This window comes from Medicago sativa, chromosome 5 (assembly GCF_051527215.1).
Source record: "Medicago sativa cultivar Bolivia chromosome 5, Bolivia_mono, whole genome shotgun sequence".
Taxonomy (NCBI): domain Eukaryota; kingdom Viridiplantae; phylum Streptophyta; class Magnoliopsida; order Fabales; family Fabaceae; genus Medicago; species Medicago sativa.
Genome location: NC_140753.1, coordinates 42,611,033 through 42,621,533, shown reverse-complemented (window position 1 = coordinate 42,621,533; position 10,501 = coordinate 42,611,033).

Here is a 10,501-nt window from a genome sequence, read left to right as displayed (position 1 = left end):
TTTTCCTCTTGAAAAACCATTTTCAATTAAAAATGTGCTAAGTCTGTCATACCAAGCTCTAGGAGCTTGTTTAAGACCATAGAGTGCTTTAGTGAGTTTGAAAACATGATCTGGTTTTTCTTTACTTATGAAACCAGGAGGTTGACTTACATAAACTTCCTCATTTAGAAAACCATTTAAAAATGCACTTTTAACATCCATTTGAAAAAGTTTAATGCTTTTATGTGCAGCATATGCAAGGAGAATTCTGATGGCTTCTAACCTTGCCACTGGTGCAAAGGTCTCATCATAGTCAATACCTTCTTGTTGGTTGTAACCTTGAGCAACTAACCTTGCTTTGTTTCTGACAACCTTACCATTTTCATCAAGCTTGTTTCTGAAAACCCATCTTGTTCCAATGATGGTTTTCTTTTGATTATTTGGAACCAGGTTCCAAACTTTGTTCCTTTCAAACTGAGAAAGTTCCTCCTTCATGGCCTCAATCCAGGAATCATCAATAATAGCTTCATTGATTGACTTGGGTTCCATTTGAGAGATCATTGCCATGTTGGTATCTTGAAAGGACAATCTGGTTCTTACACCATCAGTTGTGCTTCCAATGATTTGATCTACAGGATGGTCTCCTACCATTCTCCAACTTCTTGCTGGACTTTGGAAGGTTTGATCCTGAACATTCTGATCATCTTCTTTCTCAACTGAAGTGTCAATGTTCTGACTGGGAACATTCTGAAGTGTTGGCACTTCTGTGTCTTCACTTTCTTTTGGTTGAGAATGTTCATCATATTCATCAAATATGACATGCATACTAATTTCAACTGTCTGGGTTTTTAGATTGTACACTCTATAACCTTTAGAAGTTGTAGAGTATCCTAAAAAGATAGCTTTATCTGATTTAGGATCAAACTTACCCAATTTTTCTTTATTGTTCAGAATGTAGCAATAACAGCCAAATATGTGAAAATAAGATATGCTAGGTTTAATGTTTTTCCAGAGTTCATATGGAGTTTTATTAAGAACTTTTCTTATTGAAACTCTATTCAAAATGTAGCAAGATGTGTTAATGGCTTCTGCCCAAAAATAATCTTCAACATTTGATTCATTTAACATTGTTCTAGCCATTTCTTGTAAAGTCCTATTTTTTCTTTCAACAACTCCATTTTGTTGTGGAGTTCTTGCACAAGAAAAATTATGTTTAATACCATTTTCATCAAAGAATGTTTTGAAAGATGCATTTTCAAATTCTCCTCCATGATCACTCCTTACTGTAATGATATTAGAACCTTTTTCATTTTGAACCCTTTTACAAAAGTGTTGAAATGCTTCAAAAGATTCATCTTTGTGTTTTAAAAACAGCACCCATGTAAATCTGGAAAAATCATCAACAATAACAAACCCATATCTTTTGCCTGTTAGACTAGCAGTTTGAACTGGACCAAATAGATCAATGTGAAGAAGTTCTAAAGGTTTCTGAGTTGAAACAAACTCAATGGTTTTAAAACTACTTTTCACTTGTTTACCTTTGACACATGCTTCACAGATCTTATCCTTGTCAAAGCTAATCTTAGGCAAACCTCTAACTAGATCAAGTTGAGAAAGTTTAGCAATGGTTTTCATGCTTATATGACCAGCCCTTTTGTGCCAAATCCATTTGTCCTTTTCAAGGGACATGAAACAGGATTCTGCAGGCATATCATTTAGTTCTAAGACATACAAGTTCTTTCTTCTTGATCCAGAGAAAAACAGTTTGTTAGAGGAGGTTTGTCTTATTTCACATATGTTAGGTTTAAAGATCACTTCAAATCCACTATCACACAATTGACTTATGCTAAGTAGATTGTGTTTTAAACCTTCTACATACTGAACATTTTCTATCTTAGCAGAGTTAGGTTTACCTATAGTACCTTTACCTCTGATCTTACCTTTGTCATTGTTTCCAAATGTCACCAGTCCTCCATCCTTCTTTTCAAAGGTCAGGAAACAGTTCCTGTCACCTGTCATGTGCCTAGAACAACCACTATCCAAGTACCATGGCTTTGTTCTAGCACCCTGAGGCAGGACCTACATTTGACAAGATAAAAATTTTAGGTACCCATGTAATGTTGGGTCCTTGAGGGTTAGTTCTTCTAAGAGATCCTTCCTTATTGTAACATTCTGTCTTGTGTGATCAGATTTGTTACAGTAGGAGCATGACTTCTTAGCTTTCTCAGCCTTTTGTGAACTTTCTGATCTATTGAGATGAGAACGTTCTGAACTAAGATTAATTTTATTTTCTTTGATAAGTTTTTTCTTGACATGGCATATTTTTTCATCATGTCCATACCTATCACAAAAATAACATTTAGTTCTTGGTTTAGTTTTAGGTACAAAACTTTCAATGATTTTGTGTGGATCCTTAAAGCCTAAGCCAGATTTTTTTGCACTTTCATTTTGAGATCCTAAGATATTTTGAAATGTTTCTGTAGATTTTATAAAACATGTAAGATCATTTTTCAAAGTTTCAACTTCCTTTTTCAAAAGTGTGTTTTCCTTTTTCATCTCAGAAGGTATAGAAATAATGCCTTTTTGTTTCTTGTTTAACTCTTTTTGTTTTTCTGACATTTCAAAATGGGAATCTTGCAAAATCTGTATGGTTTTTCTAGATTCATCATATTTGTTTTGAAGTGTTTCTTTTTCTGCTTTTATTTCAGAAAGTTCCTTGATTAAAGAATGACATCTATTAGTTAAGAAGTTTGAGTCATATAAGAGACTATCTATTTTACTTTCAAGATCTTTATAAAAAGAATCAGTTTTATAGACAATTACCTCTTCTTCATCATCTGACTGAGCCATCAATCCCATGTTGGCTTCTTCATCTTCTTGAGGTTCTGACTCTTCTAAGTCATCCCAAGTGATCATTGCCTTCTTCTTGAAGGGAGGTTTCCTTTGCACCTTCTTGATGTCAGGGCATTCACTCTTGTAGTGTCCAGTTTTGTTGCAGCCATAACAAGTGACTTGGCTTTTGTCAGCTTCAGTTCTAGTGCTATTGTTGGTGTTTGGAAACTTCTTTCTGATCTGATTTCTTCTCAACATCATTCTTTGAATTCTTTTGGAGATTAGTGCAAGTTCATCTTCAGCTTCTTCTTCATGAACTTCATCTAATTCTTGTGGTTCTTGTACCTCATCAACAGCAACTGATGGGGTTTGCTGAGATGCTTTTAAAGCAAGTGTTTTAACCTTCTTCACTGGTTTGTCTCCTTGAAGTACCACTTCATGAGCTCTCAGTGATCCAATGAGATCTTCCAGGTTCATAGATTTCAAATCTTTGGCCTGAGTGATTGCAGTGACCATAGGTCTCCACACACTTGGAAGACATCTTAATATTTTTCTGATTCTATCATGAGTAGAATATGCCTTTCCAAGAGATCTCATTTCATTTACTATTGTAGTAAATCTAGCATACATCTCATCAATGGTTTCATTTTCACTCATTTCAAAGACTTCAAACTTTCTGACACCTATGTCAATTCTAGTTTCTTTGACATGAGATGTACCCTCATGATGTATTTTCAGAGTATCCCATACCTCTTTAGCATTCTTACATTCATCAACTCTTTCACTTTCTTCCATGGTTAGTGCACATGATAAAAAGAGTCTAGCTTTAAAGTTTAACAATACCTGAGCCTTTTCATCTGTTGACCATGAACTCTCTTCTTTGACAGCTCCTTCTTTGGTTGTTGGGACAAAATCTCCATCTGTGATGACTTGCCACATATCATTGTCTTGAGATCTGAGGAAGAGTTCCATTTTGCCTTTCCAGAAGTAATAGTTTGAGCCATCAAAAAGTGGTGGTCTGTTTGATGATCCTCCTTCAGCTATGTACTTGACTTTAGACATGCTTCCTGAATCTTTTCTCTAACACTTGTTAAAGTGTTCAAACCCTTAGAACCGGGCTCTTGATACCAATTGAAGTAGATAAAATAGTCACAAGAAAGGGGGGGTTTGAATTGTGACCCTTTAAAAATTATCCTGAAACTTAAAAGTTATTCTCAAGTAGTTTACTTGGAATGGTTAAGTTAACTTTCTGAACTCAGAACGTTCTGAAGTTCATACACAGAAACTGATTAATAAAGTAAATGTGTTGGTGTGTGTTGTGTATACTGAAATTAAAGAGTATAAGGAAGAAAGAAAGAACACACAGAGATTTATAGAGGTTCACCCAATGTGGGCTAGTCCTCTCCTCACAATCTTGTGAGAGTTTCCACTATGATGCTTGAGATAACCTCTCAAGTCCTGCACCTTACAATCTTTGTTCACCTGAACAATTACAATCCTGTATTCTCTAAGCCTCAGCAGGCTTGCACCTTCTTGCTAAGTTACCCACTTAGACTTTTACAACCTTTGCTCAAACTAACACTTTAGTACCCCTAAAGCTAGATGGGACTTAGTTACAATTTATATGGAAGTTGAATGTTTGTGAATCAAACAGAGGAGGAAGAAGAGAAAGGAGTTATCTTAGAGATAACAAGGAGTATTGATTTGCACTAAGTAATGAAAGCCTTAGAGATTGATCAATTTCAGTTTGCAAGAGCTTCAAACAAAATCAGAGTTGTTTTCTTGTATGCTTTGCAATGGTGCAAGTAATGCTGAGCCTTTGAACTGTATTTATAGAGTCCTTGGGCTCAAATAGCCGTTGTGGGGTGTCCAATGGTGTTATGCCATGTGTCCTGGGTCCCACAAGCTTTTACTTGAAATTCTGGGCAAACATTCTGATCTCTGATGAACTTCAGAATGTTGTTGCGTTCATGATGATCTTCATCTGGGTTCATCATGTTCTTCATCTGGGTTCATCATATATGAATGAATATATGAAGTTCTGGGCGTGTCATATGCTTTTCATATGAATTTCTGGGCAATAACCAAAGTATGGACTTTTCTTCATACTTCAGAAAGTTCAGTTGCCAGATCTGCCTTGGAACTTGGTGCAGGAGGATATAGTGGGATTCTGCATCTTCATACACAGGCTTTGAGAGATTGTGTGGTCCTTGTTCTGTACCAACTCTCATACGTGTCTATCTCTGATTGAGCAAGATAGATTTGCTTTGCTTTTGCTTTTGCTTTTCACCTACTGTACTGTTCATAAAGTAGGCCTGTGCTGAGCTGAACATTCTGATCATCAGAATGTTCCATTTGTTTCACTTAGGATGATTTGTAAGACTACCATTTGATGTAATCAAATCCTAATAGTGAAACACAATGAAGAGCAGTAAATATAACATCTAGGATGATATTCCCTTGTGGAATATTCCTAGGACTTTAATGTTCATAGTCTTAAATGAACATAAAGTATCCTTTTTGACATAATCCTTGTATATGCCTTTATTGCTTGATTGATCCATGCAAAAGTACTTCTCTTGACATTTATTTATGTCACATGTGCCTTGCATGACCTTGATCCATGTTCTTGAGATTCTGGGCTTGTATAAAAGCAACCTTCTGATCTCTTGTGCGAACATTCTGATCTCTGAGCAACATTCTGATCTAACTTTCTGACCTCAGTGTTAGATTTTGAATTCAAATGTCCTTTGATTTCTTTATTCTTGGTATGATTTAAACCTTGTTCCTGTCTTAGTAAAACACTCAAGAGCACAAGTTAAATACCAAGGAATTAATCAAAGTCCATTAATTCTTTAATCATATTGGTTTATTATCTTTAAAATTAATTAGGGATTTTGCCTCAACAAAAATTTAGTTTTTGAATGTCATTATGTTTCATGAGAATTTTTTTCATTCAACCACTATTATTTTAAATTCTTTCACTTTTGGTCTTTGATGGCAATTTACAATTAAAAATTGTAGATTTGTTATGTTGAATTGACAAAATACATGTTTATTTGACATTTTAAAGTATGCCATTTTTTTTAATTTACTATAATTTTTGGGTTGCTATCGTAGGATTAGAAATGTTGTTTCTTTTGTTATTTTTTTCTTTGTTGAAACTCATTTGGGTCATCAGAGTGACCTACTATAGTTATGCATGCTTCTTTTTTAGACATGTGAATTTGAGGCGTTTCATTTTAGGGATTACTAAATAATAAAGTAAGGGTTAATCCTCATCAAAGGTGTGCGATCTAGAATATGAACATTCATGCTGATCATCAAGTTCTTGAAACCTCTTTTACGGGTTTGAATGTGCATCTACCATCTTAATTTGTTTTCGTTTTTATTATTAATATTCAAACTTTTGTTGCATCCTTAGTTAATATATTGTTATTTTTATCCATCCTGTGTAGCATCTATGGGGCTACTCATGAGAGTATTGCTGATTGAAACAATGAATAATTTGGTGGTATTGGTCACAATCATGTCGTTTATTAGAAACATGATTGTACATTGCTTATTAGAAATTGGTAGTTTGTTCATATAGTTGTTTATTAACCGTATATCTAATCCGAAATATGATTCTGCTATGAAGGTCACCCTCCATCTATTTAACAATATCTACATAACCAACATATAGATATGATTTTTTTTTTTTTTTTTTAACTTTTGACAGATATGGCTTTGATCATGTATTTTTTATGAAAAGATTAATCAATATTTTAAGTTATATATGTCTTCATAGACCTTTATGGTACTACCGAATAATAACTTATAATATTTTTTGATACAAGCTCTACTTTGTATATAGTTAATAATTATTACAAGTTGAATTTTAATATCTAAATATAATCATTTATTATTGAAACATTCCTTTTAAATATGTTTATGGTTGAGCTGAAATTAATCGACAATTTTTTTGTTTTGTTTATGGTTTTATGTGGTTAGTTAGTTAGTTAGTTAGGTCATGGATTTCAATCAGTATCTGAATTTGACATTGAAATTGAAATGTTATCGCGGTATGCTCAAATTTAATTCTACCATGTGGCATTGAAATCTGTTTCTCTATGTTAGAGATTGAACGTAGGTCCTCCAACTTTAAATATCTTAAGTCTTAAGTCAAATCAAATGTGCTACCTATCCCCCAATTACCTTGTATACACTAATAATTAAAAATACTTTATGAAAAATAATTTTTTACGTATCTAAACAATTTAAAACATTTTTGCTAATGTTTCACACATAATTATCATTCTTGCATTATATATTTCTTTCCTATGTTATAACTTATATCACCTACGCAGAGGAAGAGAGGAGGAGGAAATTACAAGGAATTTTGAGGATAAGGATGCTAGAACTGGTATTTATGGAAAAACAGAAAATATGAGTAACAATCAAAGAGTTTTCTCTAAATATATCATTTGGCAGTTTTCATAAAGTTCATGCAATGAAAGAGTTTTAGTGTTTAGTGTGACATAAATATTTTTATACATGTAAGTGCCAAAATCATTGAAAACAACATATATGTAACTACTAATTGACATACATGTGACTACGAATTGTGATTTGTGACTCTTTCCACTACCAATTCTTTCATTTCTTTCAACTACCTCTGTTTTTTTATTCCTTCCATCTACTTGCACATTCTATCTTCTCTATCTCTATCTTTATATACATGCATTATAAGAGGTACTTGGATGATATGTGACCTCACCAAAACTCCCCCATTTTAACTAATCTAAGGTACACTATCAAACTTATAAATATATAATTCTTATTTTAATACTATATTAAACCAGGTGCTAAATATTTTTAGTATATAGAAGTGTTTGTTTTCAGTTATCATCACATTCTCCAAGCATCTATTGAATGTTTCTCTTTAATTTTTATTATATAGAACTTTTCACAAATATTTTAGTCTATTCATTGATTTTTGTAGGAGAACATAGACTCAAGTTACTATATAATAGATAATATAGATTGGTCAAATTCTTATGACCCTGCCCTTTTCATTTTTCGTTATCATTTAATTTAATTATATTGTTTGTGTATAGCTATCTTTCTCATGTAAATGCGGATAAGAAGATAAAGGACGCTTACATTTTTGTTTTGACGCATCATTGCTACTTGAGAAGCCTCTAAGAAATGTTTGAAAAATGACTGTTCATGTAAGTATATGCCTTAACCCTAATGTCAACATCAATTAAATTAAAAATTATTGAATTTATAGAGACTAATTTATATAATTGTTGATATATGTCAAGTTTAATAGTTTTTTATTTTTAAAGATAAATTAATTGCGTTTTAAAATTAGTTTATAATAGTGCTAATTGCTATCATCTATTATATTTTTATTTTCATCCTCCTAAATTTATTTATTCAATTATTTTTAATACATAAACAAAATAAAACAGTTCAATAGTTAATATATCCTTCATGAACAAGTTCATTACACAATTATTCTTTCATAAGTAAATCATTTACTTACCTTGGAGGTTTATTTTGCAGTTTTCAATTGATTTTATTCTACACTTAACAGTTTTATATTATGGGTGTAAACTAGAGTTCAATAAGACCACAATAGATGACAAAACCCTCACTCAAGAGTTTAAACGCTGCTGCATTTCCAAAACCGTGTTAGAATATCTAATCAAGCTAAAAGAGATTGAACTATCTCATCCAAACGCTTTTGGATGATGAAATTCTTTTACTAAAAAGTAAACATTGTTTAGGTTATTAATTGAATTTTTATGGCACTTGAGCCATTGGCAACACAATTATTGGGTCAAAAGAGGGTTGTTCCTCAATCAAGGCTATAACATTAGTACTCTACTGCATTCGCTAATGAAGGAGTTCCATTTCACTCTGCATGCGGCAAGCCTCAATAACAAAGAAAATCAGAGTATGTAGTCAAATTTGAGCATGATCAACAATGAGATGAATAAAGTATTCAACCATCATAAAACATAGAAATCCTTTGGGAAATACTTCAGAAATGCAAAATTCACAAACTGACAAATCAATGCATATTGAGACTCAGTTAGCTTTCACATGTTGAAGAGCACATGTTGAAGAGCAACATTATAGGCTTCATGCTCCTCCCCAAAATCCTGCAATTGCAAATACTTTAATTTACGTTCAACATGAAAGGAAAAAAAAACAACTCAAAACACATTTGCATTATTATTGTCCCTCATCTCTTTAAATGGTTATGATTTCTATTACTGTAGAATTAATTTTAAATTACTTCATAATACTTAATTATAAGTTTAAATATTAGATGTGCATTTGATGACTCACAAGACAATTACGAAATAACTACTTCTAGGTTTGAATGTGCCCAACTTTTAATGTAAAGAAAGGTGAAAGGGTGCTCCCTTTTTAATGTTTTATTGTGGGCTTATTTTGAGCTCAACCTTTTAAATTTCTTCTTAGCCTTTCAATTTCACTTTGACTAATAACGGTTGCATGAATTGATTATAAATATGCTATGTGAACAACTCCTTAGTACATAATGAGTGTATGAAATTTCAATTTGAGAGGTAAGAGTATTGTAGAAGAATAATTTTTAAAAACTTAATTATGTGCTTTCATTGTGCCTTTTTTCTTCTTCTCTGGAGTCAACGAGAGAGGATATTGTGGTGCATAGTTTATCCTTTTAACTCTAGCACACTATGTTCATGAGAAAGTTTTATTTGTAGTCAAAACATATTTCATATGCTTCGTAAATACAACATTTTTATTTTTATAAGAAGTTATTTTATACTTAGCACTAAACTTGCTAAAAACAATATACATCATTTGTATATGTTGAAGATTAAATAGTGGAACTACATATAATCAAATTAAATTTTAACACAAATTAGTTATGCCATAAAGGATAAAGATGAAGATTATTAATTTTTTTTAATTAAAAATCATGATGTCGTAAAGTGTTTGAGTGACACTTAGGAAAAAAAAGTCATTAGATTTTTTTTTTAAATTCTGTTATTTCAAAAAAAATATATAAAATCATTCTATTGGCTCAAATTACGATAAAATTTAATAATATCTAATTATAATGCATATTTTTTCCTTTCTAAAATCCAAAAATCTATTAAATAAAGGGAAAATGAACAAAAATATAAGTCGATATAAACCAAACCCAAAAAAAATTAAGAAGAAAAGAATTATTGTTATAATCTATCGTTCAACTATATTTGTATTATTTTTTGTTAGTAAAGGTGAATGACACATCATCTTGTTAAAAGTAATTTTTATAAATATTCATTTGATAAAGGCAAAAGTTTAAAAGTATTTTAACAGTCATTTTTAAAATCAAAAAATAATTCAATAAACAATATACCAATTTTCTTATTTCCAATACATTAAAAAAACATTATAATATCAAACTCGTGCAACTTACGGGTTATATACCTAGTAATACGCATAAAACCTTATAGTGTTATAAATAGAGAGGAGATGAGAGCAGTGACAATTTCATAACGATCCCTTCGTTCCCGCCTTGGGTGCCACTTGTTTGTTATATATTGATTGTAATAATAATAACTCAAAAGACACGCATATATGCTACATTCATTCTTTCTTCTCCTCTTCTTTCATTTGCTACCACACACACTCTTTTCTTCTTCTTCTTCTTCTTCTT